Below are 10,354 nucleotides of genomic sequence, written 5' to 3'. Positions count from 1 at the left end.
GGGATTTGTGATGTCACCTAGAACCTTCACAGCAGCGACAGCTTTATGAGGAGCATCAGCACTGCTCTGCCTGAGCAGAACCATCACCGCCATAGGTTGTCAAATAACCCGGATTTAACCCACACAGGTAAGTCCAATGGGGTGCAGGCATGTCCTCTATGCTTACAGCTTCCCGTGGGTGTTGGTTTGATACCGTTTGGGGACAGCCAAGGAGGCATCTGCAGGCAACAAAGGTAGGTGTGTGCTTGTGTGTGTGTTTCCTATGCAGATCCTAAGCCCAGTGTCACATGCAAGTAGGAGGAGTAAGAAGGGTTCCTGGCAAATCCGGGTTATGGATTGCATTTAAAAAGGCCCCGTGGGAGTGCAATGGGCCCCTGTCTTGCTGCTTAGCAATAATGGTATGGGTTTAGGTTCTGCTGTGTGTACTGGTGGTTGACTGCCCCCCAGCCCAGAGTGTGCATGGAAAATTGTCTGGCAGCCTCCCTGACAGCAAGCAGTGATAGTGCCCATGAAGGGGACCTTGTTGGGCCCGCCCCTTTCACGGTTATCGCTTCTCGGCCTTTTGGCTAAGATCAAGTGTAGTATCTGTTCTTATCAGTTTAATATCTGATACGTCCCCTATCTGGGGACCATATATTAAATGGATTTTTGAGAACGGGGGCCGATTTCGAAGCTTGCTTCCGTCGCCCTATGCATTGACCCGATATGGCAGTATCTTCGGGTACAGTGCACCACCCCCTTACAGGGTTAAAAAGAAAGATTCCTACTTTCATTGCTACCTGCTTGCTGGCTAGCCAGCTAGCCAGCCCTGTGGGCCTTGCTGCTGCTGCTGCTGCAGCCAAAAAACAAAAGGTGGTGCTGCTGCTGCTTCTGCTGCTTCTGCTTCTGCTTGTGTCTGGCCCCTGTTGGAGCGTCCAGGCACAGGACTTCTGCTGCTGCTGACTAAATGGCCTCCTTAATTGGATCATTTGAGTAGGCAGCACACCTGTGCAGGTAGGGCATGACATGATAGGCAGCTGCCTTGATAGCGGGTGGGTGCTGAATGTTCCTAATTGACAAAATAAGATTAATGCTTATGAAGAAATATAAAATCTCATCCCTTCCCCAATATCGCGCCACACCCCTACCCCTTAATTCCCTGGTTGAACTTGATGGACATATGTCTTTTTTCGACCGTACTAACTATGTAACTATGTAACATAACATGGGGGGGGGGTCTCCTGGCTGTTCACACAGGTGTGTCATTGCTGTACATTGACCATGCATTGCTTCTGTGGTATTGCAAAGGCAAAGACAAATGCTTCCAGCCATCCATTGCACTAATGGATTGGTCATCAGCTGGCTGTCTATGTCCCGCATCAATATAGACCAAAGTACAGAGGGTTAGGCTATGCTATTGTGCACCTACCTGATGCATCAGAAGGTGCGAGGCCCTTGCTAAATTCTGTGCACAGACTTTGAGATCTATGCTTTAGACTGTATCTAAACCTGCTCCAACATGGACTGACATTCTGGCCTACTTTCAGCCGATGCGACTTGTCTGTCGCTGAACAGTCGCTTTTTATGTATTCAGCACCTATGTATAATGTTGTAAAAATGCTCTAGAAGCTAAAGTCGCAGAAATGTCACACATATTTGGCCTGCAACTTTCTGTGCGACAAATTCAGACAGGAAAAATCAGTATAAATCCTTAGAAAATTATCCCCCAGTGTCTCCATCTGCTGGCGGTATTGAATAAGCATTGCTGCACTGATGGGGTATGCATTAGACGAAAAAAAAGAAGAAAAAGAAGAATAATACGCCCAGAAAAGAGGCGAAAAGGAGAAAAACGTAAAAAAACGTGAAAAAAAAGTAAGAGGAAGAGAAGGGAAAAAAAGGTGGAAATGGGTTTAAAAGTGATTTCGGCGGAGAAATATATATATATATATATATATATATATATATATATATATATATACGCGCACACACACACATATATATAAACGTATTCTCCGTTGAGATATTGCAGCCGCTGCTGTGTCCAGGCCCAGGAGCCTTAGCACTGTGCTGTGATGTCACTCAATACCACTGACATCACTAGGTGTAAACAACATCTCTCCTTTGCTGTGTATGTGACTATGGAGCTGTTTGGTGATGTCGTCTATTATGGCCTTCATAGAAGCAACAGGAGATTGTTGCATCCATCTAGAACCCTCAGAACTACAGTGCTATGATGTCACTCACTTCCACAGGCCTTGCAGAGTGTAAACAACAACAACCCAGCTTTGTTGTGTATGTAACCATAGGGATTTGTGATGTCACCTAGAACCTTCACAGCAGCGACAGCTTTATGAGGAGCATCAGCACTGCTCTGCCTGAGCAGAACCATCACCGCCATAGGTTGTCAAATAACCCGGATTTAACCCACACAGGTAAGTCCAATGGGGTGCAGGCATGTCCTCTATGCTTACAGCTTCCCGTGGGTGTTGGTTTGATACCGTTTGGGGACAGCCAAGGAGGCATCTGCAGGCAACAAAGGTAGGTGTGTGCTTGTGTGTGTGTTTCCTATGCAGATCCTAAGCCCAGTGTCACATGCAAGTAGGAGGAGTAAGAAGGGTTCCTGGCAAATCCGGGTTATGGATTGCATTTAAAAAGGCCCCGTGGGAGTGCAATGGGCCCCTGTCTTGCTGCTTAGCAATAATGGTATGGGTTTAGGTTCTGCTGTGTGTACTGGTGGTTGACTGCCCCCCAGCCCAGAGTGTGCATGGAAAATTGTCTGGCAGCCTCCCTGACAGCAAGCAGTGATAGTGCCCATGAAGGGGACCTTGTTGGGCCCGCCCCTTTCACGGTTATCGCTTCTCGGCCTTTTGGCTAAGATCAAGTGTAGTATCTGTTCTTATCAGTTTAATATCTGATACGTCCCCTATCTGGGGACCATATATTAAATGGATTTTTGAGAACGGGGGCCGATTTCGAAGCTTGCTTCCGTCGCCCTATGCATTGACCCGATATGGCAGTATCTTCGGGTACAGTGCACCACCCCCTTACAGGGTTAAAAAGAAAGATTCCTACTTTCATTGCTACCTGCTTGCTGGCTAGCCAGCTAGCCAGCCCTGTGGGCCTTGCTGCTGCTGCTGCTGCAGCCAAAAAACAAAAGGTGGTGCTGCTGCTGCTTCTGCTGCTTCTGCTTCTGCTTGTGTCTGGCCCCTGTTGGAGCGTCCAGGCACAGGACTTCTGCTGCTGCTGACTAAATGGCCTCCTTAATTGGATCATTTGAGTAGGCAGCACACCTGTGCAGGTAGGGCATGACATGATAGGCAGCTGCCTTGATAGCGGGTGGGTGCTGAATGTTCCTAATTGACAAAATAAGATTAATGCTTATGAAGAAATATAAAATCTCATCCCTTCCCCAATATCGCGCCACACCCCTACCCCTTAATTCCCTGGTTGAACTTGATGGACATATGTCTTTTTTCGACCGTACTAACTATGTAACTATGTAACATAACATGGGGGGGGGGGTCTCCTGGCTGTTCACACAGGTGTGTCATTGCTGTACATTGACCATGCATTGCTTCTGTGGTATTGCAAAGGCAAAGACAAATGCTTCCAGCCATCCATTGCACTAATGGATTGGTCATCAGCTGGCTGTCTATGTCCCGCATCAATATAGACCAAAGTACAGAGGGTTAGGCTATGCTATTGTGCACCTACCTGATGCATCAGAAGGTGCGAGGCCCTTGCTAAATTCTGTGCACAGACTTTGAGATCTATGCTTTAGACTGTATCTAAACCTGCTCCAACATGGACTGACATTCTGGCCTACTTTCAGCCGATGCGACTTGTCTGTCGCTGAACAGTCGCTTTTTATGTATTCAGCACCTATGTATAATGTTGTAAAAATGCTCTAGAAGCTAAAGTCGCAGAAATGTCACACATATTTGGCCTGCAACTTTCTGTGCGACAAATTCAGACAGGAAAAATCAGTATAAATCCTTAGAAAATTATCCCCCAGTGTCTCCATCTGCTGGCGGTATTGAATAAGCATTGCTGCACTGATGGGGTATGCATTAGACGAAAAAAAAGAAGAAAAAGAAGAATAATACGCCCAGAAAAGAGGCGAAAAGGAGAAAAACGTAAAAAAACGTGAAAAAAAAGTAAGAGGAAGAGAAGGGAAAAAAAGGTGGAAATGGGTTTAAAAGTGATTTCGGCGGAGAAATATATATATATATATATATATATATATATATATATATATATATATATATACGCGCACACACACACATATATATAAACGTATTCTCCGTTGAGATATTGCAGCCGCTGCTGTGTCCAGGCCCAGGAGCCTTAGCACTGTGCTGTGATGTCACTCAATACCACTGACATCACTAGGTGTAAACAACATCTCTCCTTTGCTGTGTATGTGACTATGGAGCTGTTTGGTGATGTCGTCTATTATGGCCTTCATAGAAGCAACAGGAGATTGTTGCATCCATCTAGAACCCTCAGAACTACAGTGCTATGATGTCACTCACTTCCACAGGCCTTGCAGAGTGTAAACAACAACAACCCAGCTTTGTTGTGTATGTAACCATAGGGATTTGTGATGTCACCTAGAACCTTCACAGCAGCGACAGCTTTATGAGGAGCATCAGCACTGCTCTGCCTGAGCAGAACCATCACCGCCATAGGTTGTCAAATAACCCGGATTTAACCCACACAGGTAAGTCCAATGGGGTGCAGGCATGTCCTCTATGCTTACAGCTTCCCGTGGGTGTTGGTTTGATACCGTTTGGGGACAGCCAAGGAGGCATCTGCAGGCAACAAAGGTAGGTGTGTGCTTGTGTGTGTGTTTCCTATGCAGATCCTAAGCCCAGTGTCACATGCAAGTAGGAGGAGTAAGAAGGGTTCCTGGCAAATCCGGGTTATGGATTGCATTTAAAAAGGCCCCGTGGGAGTGCAATGGGCCCCTGTCTTGCTGCTTAGCAATAATGGTATGGGTTTAGGTTCTGCTGTGTGTACTGGTGGTTGACTGCCCCCCAGCCCAGAGTGTGCATGGAAAATTGTCTGGCAGCCTCCCTGACAGCAAGCAGTGATAGTGCCCATGAAGGGGACCTTGTTGGGCCCGCCCCTTTCACGGTTATCGCTTCTCGGCCTTTTGGCTAAGATCAAGTGTAGTATCTGTTCTTATCAGTTTAATATCTGATACGTCCCCTATCTGGGGACCATATATTAAATGGATTTTTGAGAACGGGGGCCGATTTCGAAGCTTGCTTCCGTCGCCCTATGCATTGACCCGATATGGCAGTATCTTCGGGTACAGTGCACCACCCCCTTACAGGGTTAAAAAGAAAGATTCCTACTTTCATTGCTACCTGCTTGCTGGCTAGCCAGCTAGCCAGCCCTGTGGGCCTTGCTGCTGCTGCTGCTGCAGCCAAAAAACAAAAGGTGGTGCTGCTGCTGCTTCTGCTGCTTCTGCTTCTGCTTGTGTCTGGCCCCTGTTGGAGCGTCCAGGCACAGGACTTCTGCTGCTGCTGACTAAATGGCCTCCTTAATTGGATCATTTGAGTAGGCAGCACACCTGTGCAGGTAGGGCATGACATGATAGGCAGCTGCCTTGATAGCGGGTGGGTGCTGAATGTTCCTAATTGACAAAATAAGATTAATGCTTATGAAGAAATATAAAATCTCATCCCTTCCCCAATATCGCGCCACACCCCTACCCCTTAATTCCCTGGTTGAACTTGATGGACATATGTCTTTTTTCGACCGTACTAACTATGTAACTATGTAACATAACATGGGGGGGGGGGTCTCCTGGCTGTTCACACAGGTGTGTCATTGCTGTACATTGACCATGCATTGCTTCTGTGGTATTGCAAAGGCAAAGACAAATGCTTCCAGCCATCCATTGCACTAATGGATTGGTCATCAGCTGGCTGTCTATGTCCCGCATCAATATAGACCAAAGTACAGAGGGTTAGGCTATGCTATTGTGCACCTACCTGATGCATCAGAAGGTGCGAGGCCCTTGCTAAATTCTGTGCACAGACTTTGAGATCTATGCTTTAGACTGTATCTAAACCTGCTCCAACATGGACTGACATTCTGGCCTACTTTCAGCCGATGCGACTTGTCTGTCGCTGAACAGTCGCTTTTTATGTATTCAGCACCTATGTATAATGTTGTAAAAATGCTCTAGAAGCTAAAGTCGCAGAAATGTCACACATATTTGGCCTGCAACTTTCTGTGCGACAAATTCAGACAGGAAAAATCAGTATAAATCCTTAGAAAATTATCCCCCAGTGTCTCCATCTGCTGGCGGTATTGAATAAGCATTGCTGCACTGATGGGGTATGCATTAGACGAAAAAAAAGAAGAAAAAGAAGAATAATACGCCCAGAAAAGAGGCGAAAAGGAGAAAAACGTAAAAAAACGTGAAAAAAAAGTAAGAGGAAGAGAAGGGAAAAAAAGGTGGAAATGGGTTTAAAAGTGATTTCGGCGGAGAAATATATATATATATATATATATATATATATATATATATATACGCGCACACACACACATATATATAAACGTATTCTCCGTTGAGATATTGCAGCCGCTGCTGTGTCCAGGCCCAGGAGCCTTAGCACTGTGCTGTGATGTCACTCAATACCACTGACATCACTAGGTGTAAACAACATCTCTCCTTTGCTGTGTATGTGACTATGGAGCTGTTTGGTGATGTCGTCTATTATGGCCTTCATAGAAGCAACAGGAGATTGTTGCATCCATCTAGAACCCTCAGAACTACAGTGCTATGATGTCACTCACTTCCACAGGCCTTGCAGAGTGTAAACAACAACAACCCAGCTTTGTTGTGTATGTAACCATAGGGATTTGTGATGTCACCTAGAACCTTCACAGCAGCGACAGCTTTATGAGGAGCATCAGCACTGCTCTGCCTGAGCAGAACCATCACCGCCATAGGTTGTCAAATAACCCGGATTTAACCCACACAGGTAAGTCCAATGGGGTGCAGGCATGTCCTCTATGCTTACAGCTTCCCGTGGGTGTTGGTTTGATACCGTTTGGGGACAGCCAAGGAGGCATCTGCAGGCAACAAAGGTAGGTGTGTGCTTGTGTGTGTGTTTCCTATGCAGATCCTAAGCCCAGTGTCACATGCAAGTAGGAGGAGTAAGAAGGGTTCCTGGCAAATCCGGGTTATGGATTGCATTTAAAAAGGCCCCGTGGGAGTGCAATGGGCCCCTGTCTTGCTGCTTAGCAATAATGGTATGGGTTTAGGTTCTGCTGTGTGTACTGGTGGTTGACTGCCCCCCAGCCCAGAGTGTGCATGGAAAATTGTCTGGCAGCCTCCCTGACAGCAAGCAGTGATAGTGCCCATGAAGGGGACCTTGTTTGGCCCGCCCCTTTCACGGTTATCGCTTCTCGGCCCTTTTGGCTAAGATCAAGTGTAGTATCTGTTCTTATCAGTTTAATATCTGATACGTCCCCTATCTGGGGACCATATATTAAATGGATTTTTGAGAACGGGGGCCGATTTCGAAGCTTGCTTCCGTCGCCCTATGCATTGACCCGATATGGCAGTATCTTCGGGTACAGTGCACCACCCCCTTACAGGGTTAAAAAGAAAGATTCCTACTTTCATTGCTACCTGCTTGCTGGCTAGCCAGCTAGCCAGCCCTGTGGGCCTTGCTGCTGCTGCTGCTGCAGCCAAAAAACAAAAGGTGGTGCTGCTGCTGCTTCTGCTGCTTCTGCTTCTGCTTGTGTCTGGCCCCTGTTGGAGCGTCCAGGCACAGGACTTCTGCTGCTGCTGACTAAATGGCCTCCTTAATTGGATCATTTGAGTAGGCAGCACACCTGTGCAGGTAGGGCATGACATGATAGGCAGCTGCCTTGATAGCGGGTGGGTGCTGAATGTTCCTAATTGACAAAATAAGATTAATGCTTATGAAGAAATATAAAATCTCATCCCTTCCCCAATATCGCGCCACACCCCTACCCCTTAATTCCCTGGTTGAACTTGATGGACATATGTCTTTTTTCGACCGTACTAACTATGTAACTATGTAACATAACATGGGGGGGGGGGTCTCCTGGCTGTTCACACAGGTGTGTCATTGCTGTACATTGACCATGCATTGCTTCTGTGGTATTGCAAAGGCAAAGACAAATGCTTCCAGCCATCCATTGCACTAATGGATTGGTCATCAGCTGGCTGTCTATGTCCCGCATCAATATAGACCAAAGTACAGAGGGTTAGGCTATGCTATTGTGCACCTACCTGATGCATCAGAAGGTGCGAGGCCCTTGCTAAATTCTGTGCACAGACTTTGAGATCTATGCTTTAGACTGTATCTAAACCTGCTCCAACATGGACTGACATTCTGGCCTACTTTCAGCCGATGCGACTTGTCTGTCGCTGAACAGTCGCTTTTTATGTATTCAGCACCTATGTATAATGTTGTAAAAATGCTCTAGAAGCTAAAGTCGCAGAAATGTCACACATATTTGGCCTGCAACTTTCTGTGCGACAAATTCAGACAGGAAAAATCTGTATAAATCCTTTAGAAAATTATCCCCCAGTGTCTCCATCTGCTGGCGGTATTGAATAAGCATTGCTGCACTGATGGGGTATGCATTAGACGAAAAAAAAGAAGAAAAAGAAGAATAATACGCCCAGAAAAGAGGCGAAAAGGAGAAAAACGTAAAAAAACGTGAAAAAAAAAGTAAGAGGAAGAGAAGGGAAAAAAAGGTGGAAATGGGTTTAAAAGTGATTTCGGCGGAGAAATATAATATATATATATATATATATATATATATATATATATATATATATACGCGCACACACACACATATATATAAACGTATTCTCCGTTGAGATATTGCAGCCGCTGCTGTGTCCAGGCCCAGGAGCCTTAGCACTGTGCTGTGATGTCACTCAATACCACTGGACATCACTAGGTGTAAACAACATCTCTCCTTTGCTGTGTATGTGACTATGGAGCTGTTTGGTGATGTCGTCTATTATGGCCTTCATAGAAGCAACAGGAGATTGTTGCATCCATCTAGAACCCCTCAGAACTACAGTGCTATGATGTCACTCACTTCCACAGCCTTGCAGAGTGTAAACAACAACAACCCAGCTTTGTTGTGTATGTAACCATAGGGATTTGTGATGTCACCTAGAACCTTCACAGCAGCGACAGCTTTATGAGGAGCATCAGCACTGCTCTGCCTGAGCAGAACCATCACCGCCATAGGTTGTCAAATAACCCGGATTTAACCCACACAGGTAAGTCCAATGGGGTGCAGGCATGTCCTCTATGCTTACAGCTTCCCGTGGGTGTTGGTTTGATACCGTTTGGGGACAGCCAAGGAGGCATCTGCAGGCAACAAAGGTAGGTGTGTGCTTGTGTGTGTGTTTCCTATGCAGATCCTAAGCCCAGTGTCACATGCAAGTAGGAGGAGTAAGAAGGGTTCCTGGCAAATCCGGGTTATGGATTGCATTTAAAAAGGCCCCGTGGGAGTGCAATGGGCCCCTGTCTTGCTGCTTAGCAATAATGGTATGGGTTTAGGTTCTGCTGTGTGTACTGGTGGTTGACTGCCCCCCAGCCCAGAGTGTGCATGGAAAATTGTCTGGCAGCCTCCCTGACAGCAAGCAGTGATAGTGCCCATGAAGGGGACCTTGTTGGGCCCGCCCCTTTCACGGTTATCGCTTCTCGGCCTTTTGGCTAAGATCAAGTGTAGTATCTGTTCTTATCAGTTTAATATCTGATACGTCCCCTATCTGGGGACCATATATTAAATGGATTTTTGAGAACGGGGGGCCGATTTCGAAGCTTGCTTCCGTCGCCCTATGCATTGACCCGATATGGCAGTATCTTCGGGTACAGTGCACCACCCCCTTACAGGGTTAAAAAGAAAGATTCCTACTTTCATTGCTACCTGCTTGCTGGCTAGCCAGCTAGCCAGCCCTGTGGGCCTTGCTGCTGCTGCTGCTGCAGCCAAAAAACAAAGGTGGTGCTGCTGCTGCTTCTGCTGCTTCTGCTTCTGCTTGTGTCTGGCCCCTGTTGGAGCGTCCAGGCACAGGACTTCTGCTGCTGCTGACTAAATGGCCTCCTTAATTGGATCATTTGAGTAGGCAGCACACCTGTGCAGGTAGGGCATGACATGATAGGCAGCTGCCTTGATAGCGGGTGGGGTGCTGAATGTTCCTAATTGACAAAATAAGATTAATGCTTATGAAGAAATATAAAATCTCATCCTTCCCCAATATCGCGCCACACCCCTACCCCTTAATTCCCTGGTTGAACTTGATGGACATATGTCTTTTTTCGACCGTACTAACTATGTAACTATGTAACATAAC

The 10,354-nt window shown here is 46.4% G+C and overlaps 5 non-coding genes across 5 annotated transcripts; all 5 read left to right on the top strand.

The window, feature by feature from the left end:
* Window positions 1–546: 546 nt before the first annotated feature.
* LOC130308109 (U2 spliceosomal RNA) lies at window positions 547–737 on the top strand. Its single transcript, XR_008857160.1, has one exon. It is a non-coding gene; the product is annotated as a U2 spliceosomal RNA (small nuclear RNA).
* A 2,093-nt stretch (window positions 738–2,830) lies between these two features.
* LOC130308098 (U2 spliceosomal RNA) lies at window positions 2,831–3,021 on the top strand. The gene has a single exon (XR_008857149.1). It is a non-coding gene; the product is annotated as a U2 spliceosomal RNA (small nuclear RNA).
* Window positions 3,022–5,121: 2,100 nt separating this feature from the next.
* Window positions 5,122–5,312, top strand: LOC130308087 (U2 spliceosomal RNA). The gene has a single exon (XR_008857138.1). It is a non-coding gene; the product is annotated as a U2 spliceosomal RNA (small nuclear RNA).
* Window positions 5,313–7,402: 2,090 nt separating this feature from the next.
* Window positions 7,403–7,594, top strand: LOC130308110 (U2 spliceosomal RNA). The gene has a single exon (XR_008857161.1). It is a non-coding gene; the product is annotated as a U2 spliceosomal RNA (small nuclear RNA).
* A 2,102-nt stretch (window positions 7,595–9,696) lies between these two features.
* On the top strand, window positions 9,697–9,888 carry LOC130308107 (U2 spliceosomal RNA). Its single transcript, XR_008857158.1, has one exon. It is a non-coding gene; the product is annotated as a U2 spliceosomal RNA (small nuclear RNA).
* Window positions 9,889–10,354: the final 466 nt, after the last annotated feature.

Source organism: Hyla sarda, unplaced genomic scaffold (genome assembly GCF_029499605.1).
Source record: "Hyla sarda isolate aHylSar1 unplaced genomic scaffold, aHylSar1.hap1 scaffold_1461, whole genome shotgun sequence".
In the NCBI taxonomy this organism is placed as follows: domain Eukaryota; kingdom Metazoa; phylum Chordata; class Amphibia; order Anura; family Hylidae; genus Hyla; species Hyla sarda.
Note: the sequence above shows the minus strand (reverse complement) of the source record. Positions and strands in the feature narration are given on the sequence as shown.